The sequence below is a fragment of the Camelina sativa genome, chromosome 7 (genome assembly GCF_030686135.1).
Source record: "Camelina sativa cultivar CO46 ecotype springtype chromosome 7, ASM3068613v1".
Lineage (NCBI taxonomy): Eukaryota > Viridiplantae > Streptophyta > Magnoliopsida > Brassicales > Brassicaceae > Camelina > Camelina sativa.
The window spans coordinates 13,916,083-13,930,745 of record NC_141886.1 but is presented as its reverse complement, the minus strand read 5'-3'; positions in this window follow the sequence as shown (position 1 = coordinate 13,930,745).

Sequence of the window (14,663 nt, the reverse complement as noted above, 5' to 3'; positions counted from 1 at the left end):
TGTTATGATGTGAAAGGAAGAATTGAATATTAAGGGCAGGCCCATGGGGTTGCTCATGTAAATGCTTTTATTAAAAAATAATAAAAAGAAGAGAGAACATAAAAGAAAGAGGATTGTTGCTTCTGTGAGAAATTTGAGAAACGTTTCTAAGAGTCAATTAGACAGGTGTCATTTACCCAATAGTACACATATTAAAAACAAATAAAAAAGAAAAATATGTAATAAAAATATATTTTTTTAGTTTTCTGTGAAACGTTTCATCGTTCCTCTATTAAAGATGGTCTAAAGGCACAATATTTTTGTTGCCGTTTAATAAATAATATATAATTATAAAGGCACAAAGGGGGTGTATTCAACTTGACATTTTAAGTGATTTGTGTAAAATTTACAAATCCTATGTTATTCAATCATGGATTTTCAAAACTCGATTAAATCTATTGTTATTGAACTGATGATTTAAAAATTAACTTTAAAATCCATTGTTATTAAACTGATGATTTAAAATTTTATTTTAAAATCCACTGTTATTCAAAACAATTTGTGGATTTTAATTTTAATGATTTTTAGGGATTCTGAAGGATTTGAGATGATTCTTTTAGTAAAAAAAACTACAGAAATCCAAATCTCATTGTTTTAGGTAGGATTTGAAAGAATTTTACAATAAATCATATTAACTTTCCTAAAATTATCAAAATCATTTAAAAGCTCATGAAAACTCAAAACACTTGATATTTTAATTGATTTGTAAATCCTATGTTATTCAATCATGGATTTTAAAAAGTCTACTAAAATCTATTGTTAATGAACTGATGATTTAAAAATATACTTTAAAATCTACTGTTATTGAACTGATGATTTAAATTTCTACTTTAAAATCCACTGTTATTTAAAACAATTTGTAGGATTTGAAAGAATTTTACAATAAATTATATCAACTTCCCTAAAATCATCAAAATTATTTAAAATCTCGTAAAAATTCAAATCAATTGAAATATTAGATTAAATATTAGTTGTAATAGTATCATGTAAATTTGAAACCAAATATTACTAACTAATCATTTACATATTTTTTTCCATAGGTTAATGTCAATTTGCTTTCTCTTTTGTCATTTCTTGATAAGAGAAACTAGCAAGTTGTCTTGTCACGTGATGTAAAAAACCATATGATGTGACAACAACAATTGTTCGTTTTTTGGTTTCCTTTTTCATTTAACAAACAACAAGTGTTGACAAACACATTATACAGTATAATTAAGGGTCTTACTTATTCAAATACAATGTTTGCAATTGGGGTTACTCAAGTTTGTGGAAGCGGACAGTTGCAATTTCAAGTGTTATTAAAGATTTTTAACGGTTGGTTTAATGTTTTAAAATTGGTACACTTGCGGGAGTTTTACGACTGATTGATCATGTGTTGCAATAGCGGTTAAAACGTTGATATCAAAAGTAAATATAATAAATAATTATACAAATGTCTAAAAACAACAAAAGCTTCATTAAACTTGATTAATAATTAAAATTCATAGATAAAGTACTAAAAGAATTATTCAAAAAACAAATAAATTTCATAATAAAATATTTATTATTTTATGAGTTTAGTTCGTCGCCAAGTATTTTTGCAATATACAGAATGAAAAGGATAATGTCATGATAAAAAAATTCAAAAAGTTACACATGACCAATAATGAATGAATAATGAGATAGGATACTTGCGTTTCTTCTTTATTTTCATCAATTTGGGTGGAAACCATAGTTGAAAGTAGCGGAAGAACCAATCAAGACGTGAAAACTATGAAAATTTAATTACACGTGATGAATGATTCCAAGTAATTTAAGTTTTCGTGAGACTTTAAATGATTGTGATGATTTTAGAGAAGTTGATATGATTTATTGTAAAATTCTTTCAAATCCCACACAAAACCATATGATTTGGATTTCTGTATTTTTTAACTAAAGGAATCCTCTCAAATCCTCGAGAGTCGCTAGAAATCGTTAAAATCTAAATCCACAAACTTTTTTGAATAATAGTGAATTTTAAAGTAGATTTTTAAATCATTAGTTCAATACTATGGATTTTATTAGACTTTTTAAAATTCACAATTAAATAACATATGATTTGTTAATTTTATACAAATTACTTAAAATGTCAAGTTGAATGCAGATATTAGAGTTTTCTTTTAAATTTTAACTAACTACTAGACATATTTAATACAAAATATATACAATTACTTACGCTGTATATTAATATATTTCCACAGTGAACTCGTATCAACAGATGAAGACTGAACAAAACACATTAAGAGATTGTCTTTTTTTCTCCCCTTGCCAAAGCCAAAGCTACTTGTGTTGCTTTTTTTTTTTTTGGGTCTAAAATGTTTAATTTGATTAGTTGGATATTAGGCCCAGTTTTATGCCAAAAGTCCAATCTGGAAATAAGGCTTTAATGCAGCCCAATTCTTAAAGTTAAATAATCTAGAGTGATGTGAGATTATATGGTATCTAATATATTAAAGTAGAAGTCGAGAAAGCTCACATTAATCCTCAGAAATTCGACTTCTATTTAATTGTCCTTAATGAAAAATCTTTTAAAAAAACCCGGATAAGCTATTCTCCCCTATTACAGATGCAGAAACGCACCACAATCATCCTCAGACCTAGAATTACTTTTTTGCCATTAATGAAAATCAATTCTGGACCTTTTTACCATTTTATAATTTTAAAAATTATTAAAAAAAATAATTACAAAAATATATAATTAAAAGTCAAATTTCGTAAAAAAAAAGGCAAAAACTCTAAATAGGCTTCTATAAAAAAAAACCCATCAAGAATACATCGTCTTAGTCAAAACCCTAAAATCGTTGGTCGTTTACTATTATAAATACCATATACCCTAACTATTCTCCATAACTCAAAATTAGGAAGGAAAAAAACCCTAAACTATTATCATGTTCTGGAATTTATTTTTGTATTATAATCTTAGTTTTCTATATGATTCATCGGATTCTAATTTTTCATTCTCTTTTTGTAGTAGTTGTTTGAAAATCAAGATCAAGCAATTTCTCCATCTTTTCAAACAAGTATGTTGTGTTGTTCTCTATATTTTGTTTTATACTTTGGTAATTTGAAATCTTTTTTTGTTTCTGGTAAATTCATGGATGATCATAATTGTGGATGTACAAAATTGAATATAATGAAATTCATGTACTAATATTAGTTAACCCGAATCCTTAATCTTTATAAATTATATTGATGCTAATTTTTTTTTCTAATGGTTATAGTTGCAGAAAACTATGGTGAACTCTATTCATAAAAAAATTTATGGTAATTTTCTAAATTTTTTGATTTCCTTCTATTTACAAATAGATTTAAATTATAGTTTTGTTTATTTTTGTTTTAAATAATAATATAATATGTGTGCCTAATAAATATTTTCTCTTAAATTAATAGAAAGCATAAGAAATTATAATTAGAATTCTGTTTATTTTTTGAAAATCTATGTATATAATATATTATTTATCCCTTTTGAATAAATAGAAAATGACGAAAGCGCCTAGGAAAGAAGAGTGTGTAATTTAACAAACGAACAGCAAAAAAGATGTAACTAAGATTCAATTCCTTCTTAAATTGATGGAAAGAATGTGTGACAACCCGTCCCGCAGACCCCACTAACCCCCTCGTTAGCTGCCCCAACGGACCGTCTGTGGGTCCCATTAGCCCCCCGCCAGCCGGCCCAACAGGCTCCAAGCTAGCCCTGCAGGTCATCGATCTTAACCCATCACTCTGGATATCCCAATCCACCAGTAGGTTATTGGTGCGCCAGGCGTTCCCTCGAACCCCGGACCCCACTGCTAGCTTGGAATCTGTTGGGCCAGCTAGCAGGGGCTAGTGGGGCCCACGGATGGTCCGTTGGGGCAGCTAGCGGAGGGCTAGTTGTAACACCCGTGAACTAAAACTGTGCGTTTTGGGTAAGAGTGTCGATCGACACCACTGATTTTCTGGTTCGACCAGATCGAGTTTTTAATCGATTTGGTTCAGGTTGGTTTTAGGAAACCATTGAACCGGGGTATTTAAGCGGGTTTCGACGCAAGAAGGGTTTTGGAAAGTTATTTTGTCGCCGCTTTGTTGTTTTTGAGAGAAAAGAGAGAAAAGCATTGTTCTTGAGATTTTGAGAGAGATTGGTGAGATTCTTGGTTATTCTTGAGAGTTTTGGAGCTAGGAAGGATCTAGAGGCTTGTTAGGAGGGTTGGATTCGTTGCTATTGGTCTGAATCTTCCTGCAAAGAGGTGAGTGCATGACCATGGCTTATCTAAGCCTTCGATTCCTTGTTCTTGCTTGTTTGTTGCTGTGTTTGTGTGTTTTTCTAGCTGGGATTGATTGCTACAGGTTTCCACGGAAGAATATGGCTTGGGTTTTGGTATTGGGCGATTTGGTGGAGTTGGGAGGCGAGATTCGACTCTCATTTTCGTTTTGATCGCAGATGCAGAGGGAGTGTCGATCGACACCACTTGGTGTCGGTCGACACCAGTGAAGCAAGCATCGATCGACATTGTGGGGTAGTGTCGGTCGACACCGTTGAGCCAGTGTCGGTCGACACTTGGCTGGTGTCGGTCGACACCTCCCTTCCAGCGAGTCGGTGTTCGTTTTTCCTGGTTTGTTTGCTTTGTGTGTTGATTGTTTGGAACATTGGAATCATTGTTGCTTGTGTGTATAGCCCAGTAGATGGGAGGATTGCCTCACTGAGTGTTTATCAAATACTCATGCATCTCAATATGTGTTTGTGGTGCAGGTAAAGGCAATGTGTGATCGTGGAATCAAGGCGATGATGAGGAGGATGTTCTAGTGGTTCGCTTGGTTGTCTGGCTTCTGCTAGGTATCTAGAGTTGAGTCCTAGAATGTTGTTTAGGAATGCTGGTTATTTGATTTATGATGTTGGATCATTAGTTTATGATTATTAATGATATTGGTTATGTTTGGATATTGGTTATTTATTTTATTGGATATTTATTGGTTATTGGTATTGTAATTCCACTGTTGATTGTGATTGTGGTTAGGTGGCTAGTGGGTATGGGACCACTAGTTGTAGTTTATTTATTATTATTACTATTTATTATTTATTAAAAAAACGGGTCAGGTCGTTTCACTAGTGGGGTCCGCGGGACGGGTTATCACGGAATGAAGGAATATGAATTAAATTCGCGATTTCATCTCTTATATGTTCTTCAAGAAAGAAGAGATTAAGAAAGATTAGGAAGAGTTTTTTTTTTAACAATTTACAATTATTGTTTATTCGAAATTGCTTTGGATGGATGGATAATATATAATAAATTGTAAAGTTCCCCTTCTGGTTATTAAAAAAATCATAAATTTAAATTTTCTATCTCAATTAAAATTAAAAAGTAATAAAAGATAAATACTATAATATATTGCGAATATTTTTTTGAGAAAATCCCTGTTTTTAGTAATGTTAAATTTCTACAGAATAATTTTTCTTTCACTTTTAAAAAACGAAAATTAGAAAAAATTAGAAATCAAATATTTATATCCCATTTATTTTTTTTTAAAAAATGAAAAATAAATGCTAGAATCTATTGTAAATATTTTTTTGAGAAAATTTCTACTTTTTAAAATGTTAAATTTCTATTGAGAATTATGAAAGTTTGACTTGGATAGAAGGAACTGAAAATCTCGAGAGGCTATATTACAAATATCTATTTAATTTGAAGATATGACACAATCTTTTGTGATCTCCAAGAATTCTCATAGGGTTTTTACAAATCCCCGCAAAAAAACCATGTTTTTCTGGCTGGATAGAAGCAAAGACTAGAAATAAGATAAAAGGTCATGATGATTATAATTAGGAGGAGTATTATAACACCCCGGTTTCAGAGACTTGCAGAGAGGTTTAAAAGAATTGATTTGACCACCTATGTCACCAAAATGCACTTATCTTTTTGGTCAAAGGTCCTGAGAGAACTCCAAAGTTAAACTTGCTTGAGCTGAAGTAGTGTCAGGATGGGTGACCTTCCCGGAAGTGATTGACGGTACTGTGCGAGTGAGGACAAAACACAGGAAAAGATCATGTGGTGATTATAGAGGCGATAACAAGTCTTTAAAGCGTCTCGGACGTAGCAAACCGGCCGTCGGATATTGATGGGCTCACGGGCCTAGTGATAGGACGTAAGGCCCATTAAGGAAGGTGGGTCCATGGACTGGAATTGGATATGGGGCCCACTAAGAGGTGGTGGTCGGGGCGTTGAATATATATATTGAAAACAAAAACGAATAATTTTAAAGAATAATTTCTCTTTCACTTTTAAAAATAAAGTTCTTTTAAAAAACGAATTATTTAAAAAAAAAAACGAAAATTAGAAAAAAAAGTTGGAAATCAAATATTCATATCCCATTTAATATTTTTTAAAAATAGAATATAAATACTAGAATCTATTATAAATATTTATTACGAGAAAATTTCTATTTTTAATTGTTAATTTTCTATAGATAATTATGAAGGTCTGGCTTAGATACTAAGCTATCAATTTGGAGGCGCTCAATCACAACATTAGAAGTCAAATTCGGTAGGCCTAAACATTTAGGGTATATTTTTTAGAGGATAGGGTTTAGTATTTATAGTTTTGGATTTTTGAAATTTCCAGAAATAGCACTATTTACATAATTTTAATATTTTAAGAATTTTTGAGTTTGGGTTATCGTCCCTATAATACTTTACATTTAGAGTATATTTTAGAGCGGATAAGGTTTAGCATTTAGAGTTTCGGGTTTAATTTTGACCTATATTGCTGTATTATAACTTTAGAGATGATTTGCTAAATTTAAAAATGAAACGACCCGACCCGTTTTTTTAAAAAAAAATAATAAATAATAAATATAATATAATAAATAAACTACAACTAGTGGTCCCATACCTACTAGCCACCTAACCACAATCACAATCAACAACGGAATAACCAAACTCAATAACCAATAAATATCCAATAATAAACCAATGAGTATAACAACAACAATATCCAATAATCAAATGACAGGAAACATAGAACCAGCAACCTAGCAATGTTCTAATGACCCAACTCTAGCAACCTAGCAATGCCAAACAACATTGAACCGAGTCCCTAGAACATCCTCCTCTTCATTGCCTTTGATTCCACGATCACACTTTACCTTTACCTGCACCACAAACACATATTGCAATGCATGAGTATTTAATAAACACTCAATAATGCAATCCTCCCACCTACTGGGCTATACACCAAGCAATAGAGTCATCTCCAACCATCAAACAACAATCAACAAACAACAAACGACAAACCAGGACTCTGCATCGACCGACACCAACATGCATCGACCGACACCATATGGGAATGCATCGATCGACACATAAGCTGCATCGACCGATGCAAGTGTAACTTGCATCGACCGACACCAAATCTGCATCGACCGACGCATGCTCGACATAACACAAAAACCCTAGAGTTTTACGCGCCGTCCTTGCACTTGCATCGACCGGCGCAAGATATGCATCGACCGACGCAATGCCGAGCATCGTGTTTCCCCGAAGCTTCTCGCCGGATCTTCGTTTCTGCAACCACAAGACTCGATCCCAAGCCACAAGAAAGCTTCCTAACGTCCAAAGCAACGATCTAACAAGTCTAACATCACACAACAAGCAGATTAAAGAGTTTTCTAGCTTAGATAAACCATGGTCCTGCACTTACCTTGGCTACAGAAGAAATCCGACCCAAAACACAAGGAGAAATGTTCCTAGGACGCTCCTACAACGATCTCAGCTACAGATCTCACCCAGAAACGCCACAAACCTCCAAGAATCTCCCAAAACGCTCAAGAACTCTCACAAAGCTTTTTCTCTCTTTCTCTTTTCTCCAAAAACGGCCACCACCCACGAATGAGACAAAAAATTGTGTTAAGGGTTTTCCCTTCACCCAAAACGCATCGTTTAACTTAAGTCAAAACGCACGAAATTGAGTCAGCATCCGGTTCGCGGATGTTATAATTCTCCCCCACCAATCTAGATTCGTCCTCGAATCTCGAACAAACATCAGCCAAGGACTCCCGTGCAACTGTCTCCCTGGCCCGCACTCCTCCGACCAAAACTACGAAAGGTCACCTCTAGGCGATAGACTCACGCTTCAGGCGTCATTTGCTCTCGACTTTTGGACTTCCTTTTTACTCATAGGCCTAAACCTTGAGTTTTTATTGGCTCCTCATCAGACCTAAGTCTGCATGCCATAATGTTGGCTCCTCATCAGGCCTAAGCCCGCATGCCATAACATATAAGGAAAAATCCAAACTCGTCTCTCGGGTCGTCACCCTACAGCGCGCCTCCGGATCGTCATCCGAAGTCGATATACCAACCATACTCCCAAGTCACAAAATCTCCGAATATGGCAGTACTAGGAGAACCAAAGTCCCCCAAGAGTCGCGAGCAAACAATTCTGAACACGTCTGAGTCCTATCCTTATCCAGGTTTCCTTCCTGTGGCTCGCGTAAGACATCTCAATGTCCTACCAACCACATATCCCCTCACTGGGATACCTCATGACCACACAAGGATCATCTCACTGCCACAAGGGCCAAACAAATGTCCTAAACATGACCGCCACCAAGGCCATCTGTCCCGAAGGACCGCCTAAACAGGCACTTTGGCTAAATAGCCCGCCACAAAGGCCACACATATGGCTAAACAGCCCGCCACAAAAGCCACACATCTGGCTAAACAGCCCGCCACAAAGGCCACACACGACTAAACAGCCCGCCACAAAGGCCACACACGGCTAACCAGCCCGCCACAAAGGCCACACAAAGTCTAAAAATACCGCCACACACGGCACACTGACTCAAAAGTCCGCCAGTAAGGCCACACAAGCCCCTCCAACGCTCTCCACCGCTAAAATGGACAAATTCTAAACTCCCGTAAAACTTTCCATATTTAGCACTTTCCACTTTTGAAAACTTTCCACTTTTGGAAACTTCTATTTCAAGAAACTTTCCTCCAAAAACCTCGCCTCACGGAAACTTTGTACCCCGAGCACCACCTCATCTTGTTACCGAGTCGCACAACCAACCATCCCAAGCGACCGAGTAAACAAGAGAGATGGGCTGGAATACTCTATTCCCGCTCCAGCCACGGATTACAGATGGGACCTAGCTAGACAAGTTCGAGTCGCGGCTTGCTTCTCATACCACTTCTTAAACCTTGTCTTCATCTTTGCCTCAGGCTCCCAAGTCTGCTCCTCAACACCATCCCAGTCCCACAGGACTCTCATCAAAGGAATCTTCTTCTTCCGAAGTTCCTTGATCCTCCTCTTTAGAACCCTCACTGGTCTCGCCTACAAGGTCATGTTAGGCTGAAGATCCTCAGGAATCTTAGCCAACACCTGCTCTCCCTCACAGAGACACTTCCGCAACATAGAAATCTGGAACACCTTGTGGAACGCACGCATAACCTCAGGCAACTCCAGCCTATATGCTACCGGTCCCACCCGCTCAATCACTCTGAACGGTCCCATGTACCTCAGACTCAACTTAGTCTCTGACAATGACCTATTCGGACCCTGCAACATGGCCATCTTGAGGTACACTCTGTCGCCCACCTGAAACGCAAGATCTCTCCTCCTCCTATCAGCATAACTCCTCTACCTATCCTGAGCCTCCTTCATGTTCAGCTTGAGAACCCGAATCTTCTCAGAGGTCTCCTGAACAAAATCTGCCCCGTAAATGCTCCTCTCCCCCACCTGAGTCCAGCATAACGGTGTACGACACGGCCTCCCATACAAAGCCTCATAAGGAGCCATGCCAATACTCGTCTGGTAACTGTTGTTATAAGCAAACTCTACCAAGCTCAAATGATCTGCCCAATGGCCTCCCCAATCCAACACACACATCCTCAGCAAATCCTCCAGCGTCTGAATCGTCCTCTCTGACTGTCCATCTGTCTGGGGATGATAAGTTGTACTCATATGCACCTTAGTGCCCATCTCTGCCTGAAACGCTCTCCAGAACACCGAAGTGAACTTAGAATCTCTATCAGACACAATGCTCGTTGGCACCCCATGCAACCTGACTATTTCCTTCACATACTTCTTAGCCAAGACCGCTGCTCCATCAGTCTTCTTAATGGCCAGAAAATGTGCCGACTTATTCAACCGGTCCACAATGACCCAAATAGCATCAAACGTCCTGGACACTGGCAAACCTACCACGAAGTCCATAGTAATCATATCCCACTTCCACTCTGGAATGGGAAGACTCTTTAGTAAACCGCCAGGAACTTGATGCTCAGCCTTCACTAGCTGACACACATCGCACCTCGAGACCTAACCTGCCACATCCTTCTTAATCCCGACCCAGTGATAGTACCTCTTGAGGTCACGGTACATCTTAGTCACTTCCGGATGAATAGAAAACTTGCTCGCATAAGCCTCTCTCAGAATCTCATGCCTCAACTCCTCATCCTTGGGCACGCAAACCCGACCGTGCACCAAGATAGTACCATTATCTGCGACCTGATACTCTGAATCCACATCCTTAGAGGCATTCACCAGCCCCAAATCCTTCTCCTGAGCTAACCGCACCCTACTCAGAAGATCAGCTCTATCAACTGCTTCCAAACCCAACGGTTCCTGTGAAACAGCACACAAGCTCAAAGCACCTATCTCTCCTACCAGAGACTCCACCTCCTGCTCCTGAGCCGAAGCTACCCTCTTCCGACTCAAAGCATCTGCAACCAAGTTAGCCTTACTAGGATGATAGGCTATCTCCAAATCATAATCCACCACCAGCTCCATCCACCGCCTCTGCCTCAAATTCAGCTCAGACTGAGTGAATATATATACTTTAGGCTCTTATGATCTGTAAACACCTGCACCTTTGCACCATAAAGATAAGATCTCCAAATCTTCAGGGCAAAAACTACAGCACCCATCTCCAAATCATGAGTAGGATAGTTACCTTCATGCTTCCGCAACTGCCGCGAATCATAGGCAATCACCTTCCCATGCTGCATCAGAACACACCCCAAACCAACTCTAGATGCATCTGTATAAACCACATAGGGTTCTCCCTGCTCAGGCAAAGCTAAAACTGGCGCAGTAGTCAACATCTCCTTCAGGCTTGCAAAGCCTTCCTCACACTCCTCTGACCAAACAAAAGGAACATCCTTCCCTGTCAGCGTAGTCATAGGACGTGCTCTGCTCGCAAACCCCTGCACGAATCTCCTGTAGTATCCTGCCAACCCAAGAAAACTCCTGATCTCTGTGGCATTCTGCGGTCTAGACCAATCTCTGATAGCCTGAATCTTCTCTGGATCTACAGAAACCCCATCTGCAGACACAATATGACCCAGAAAGCCCATCTCACGCTGCTAAAAACTGCACTTGCTCAACTTAGCAAATAACTTTTGTCCCTGCAACTTCTCCATAACTGCCCTCAAATGCATTGCATGCTCCTCAGGACTCTTAGAATAGACCAGGATATCGTCGATGAAAATGATGACAGATACATCTAGAAACTCCTGAAACACACTGTTCATCAATCTCATAAACGCTGCTGGTGCGTTAGTCAACCCGAAAGGCATCACCACGAACTCATAATGCCCATACCTCGTCCTAAATGCAGTCTTCCTCACATCTGACTCATCTATCGGTATCTGATGATAACCCGACGCCAGATCTACCTTAGAGAACCAAGTAGCACCCCTCAACAGATCCAACAACTCATCAATCCTGGGAAGAGGGTACTTGTTCTTCACAGTAACCCGGTTCAAACCCCGATAATCAATGCACAACCGGAAACTCCCATCCTTCTTCTTGACAAACAACACCGGCGCTCCCCACGGTGATACACTAGGACAGATGAATCCCTTACTCAACAGATCCTCTAGCTGCTTCTTCAGCTCTGCCATCTCTGCTGGAGCCATCCTGTAAGGAGCCTAGGATAACGGCGTCGTCCCCGGTTCCAGTTCAATGGTGAAAGGATCCGACCAAGATGGTGGTAATCCCTGCAAAGACTGGAACACATCCTCAAACTCCTCCACTACCGCAATACCGCTAACCATAGACCTCCCCACTGACTTTAGCATAGAAATAGTAACCAAATAAGCCTCACAGCCCTTCTCGATCATCTTCCCAGCCTGAATGGCTGAGATCACGAGACTCCCCGAAGTCGGTCTAATACCCTGAAAGACCAACTTCCCTCCTGGACGCTCAAACTACACTCTACCCCGATAACAGTCCAAATGCACCATATGCCGATGCATCCAATCCATCCCGAGAATAACATCATACAGCTCCACTGGACTGATAAGCAAACCCGCTGGCCATGACTCTCCCGCGATCTGAATATCAACTCCCTTCGCTCGCCCAATAAATCTCAGGAACTTGCCTCCAGCAACTCTGACAACTCCTGTACGCTCCCCAGGATCCCCTCTGATTCCCGCACTCTCTGCACACTCCGGAGTAATGAAGCTATGAGAAGCTCCAGAATCAAACATAACATGGGACTTAAACCCTCCCACCAACAAGGTCCCTGCACAAACCTCATGTGTTGAGAACCTAATACTTATCACAGGAAAACATAAAATCTGAACTTACTAAGAATCAAAAAGAAAAAGTACCAGAAATTATACCTGTGATCGCTCCGGCACTGGTCCCACCAGTCTCAACAGTCGTGTACACCCGTGGCGCCTGCTCAATCCGTGCCACCGGCTGCCCTCCCGACTGCACCTGCTGCAACGCCGCCACTGCTACCGGCTGTAACTTGGGACAATAGGGCCTGATGTGCCCCGGCTCCCTGCAATGATAGCACACACGATCTGCTGCCATCTGAGCACTCCTCTTGGGACAGCTAGCCACCTTGTGATCCTTGCCTCCACACCCGAAGCAAGTCAGACCACCCGGCCTCTGAGTAGCCTCCCACCTCCTCTTGGTTCCCTGCGCAGGCTTACCGCCTCGGCTGGAACCACCCTGCTGTTGAGCCCTACTAGGCTGAACTGCTGGTCTAACCGTCACTGACTGTGCCCGGATATCCTCCTCAATCCCAGCTGCAGTCTCAACCAGCTCCGCACGCGTAGCATAACTCCACCCTCTACAGTGAACCCTCAAGTTATCACGTAGAGCCCTCAAAAACCTCCGGATCTGAGCCTCCTCAGACTCCTATCCCGACCCCCAAACCTCAGAAGTCGACTGAACTCCCTAGGGAAATACTTGCGGTTGAACTCCAAGACGAAGTCAGCCCAAGACATCTTCCTCTGCACTCTCCTGGCTGCCACAGAACTCCACCACAACTGAGCATCACCAATCAAAAGATGGACCCCAATGTCCACCCAAAACTCCTCAGGACATCTCAGAGTATGGAAGTTACGTTCCACACTCGTCCTCTATGCATCCGCAACAGTAGGATCTGTACCACCCGAAAACTTCTCAGTGGAAAGACTCTTCATCTCCCGGAGCATAGACAAATAACATCCATGTGCTCCCACATCCGCAGCCACTGGCTGCCGCTCCTCCGCCACCACTGGTGGCACAACCTGAGCCTGAGCCGGTGCCACTGGCGGCAACCGCTCTAACAAATGTGCCAGCAAACCCGCAAGGTCGACATCCGGGACTCCACCCACTGGGACACCCGCACTTGGGGTCCTAAGATCACCGGCCACTGGAGCATCAACTCTGCCCCCTCCGACTACACTCACGGAATCCCCCTGGACACCCTGCGACTCGCCGACACCCTCTGCTGTCACACTCTGGTCCTCGGTCTCACTAACCACTGGGACTCTGCCCCTTCCACGTCCGTGTCCATGACCACGTCCGCGTCCACGACCACGACCAGCAACAGCACCACCTCTAGCCATCTGCACTACCATGAACAGAAGGCTAACCAAACAAATTCTACTAGAACACAGAAAAGTAAACTCACTGTGGAATCAAATTGTAGGCTCGAAGAGGATGTTCTAGGACTCCATGCCACACACAATTGACTAACTCACATAATCAATCAAGACATGCAATCCCAACATCAACAACAGAAACCTAGTGAACCCAAACCTAGAACCGTAAAGACTCTGATACCAAACTGAAACGATCCGACCCGTTTTTAAAAAAAAATAATAATAAATAATAAATATAATATAATAAATAAACTACAACTAGTGGTCCCATACCCACTAGCCACCTAACCACAATCACAATCAACAGCAGAATAACCAAACTCAATAACCAATAAATATCCAATAATAAACCAATGAGTATAACAACAACAATATCCAATAATCAAATGACAGGAAACATAGAACCAGCAACCTAGCAATGTTCTAATGACCCAACTCTAGCAACCTAGTAATGCCAGACAACATTGAACCGAGACCCTAGACCATCCTCCTCTTCATTGCCTTTGATTCCACGATCACACTTTACCTTTTCCTGCACCATAAACACATATTGCAATGCATGAGTATTTAATAAACACTCAGTAATGCAATCCTCCCATCTACTGGGCTATACACACAAGCAATAGAGTCATCTCCAACCATCAAACAACAATCAACAAACAACAAACGACAAACCAGGACTCTGCATCGACCGACACCATATGGGAATGCATCGACCGACACAGAAGCTGCATCGACCGATGCAAGT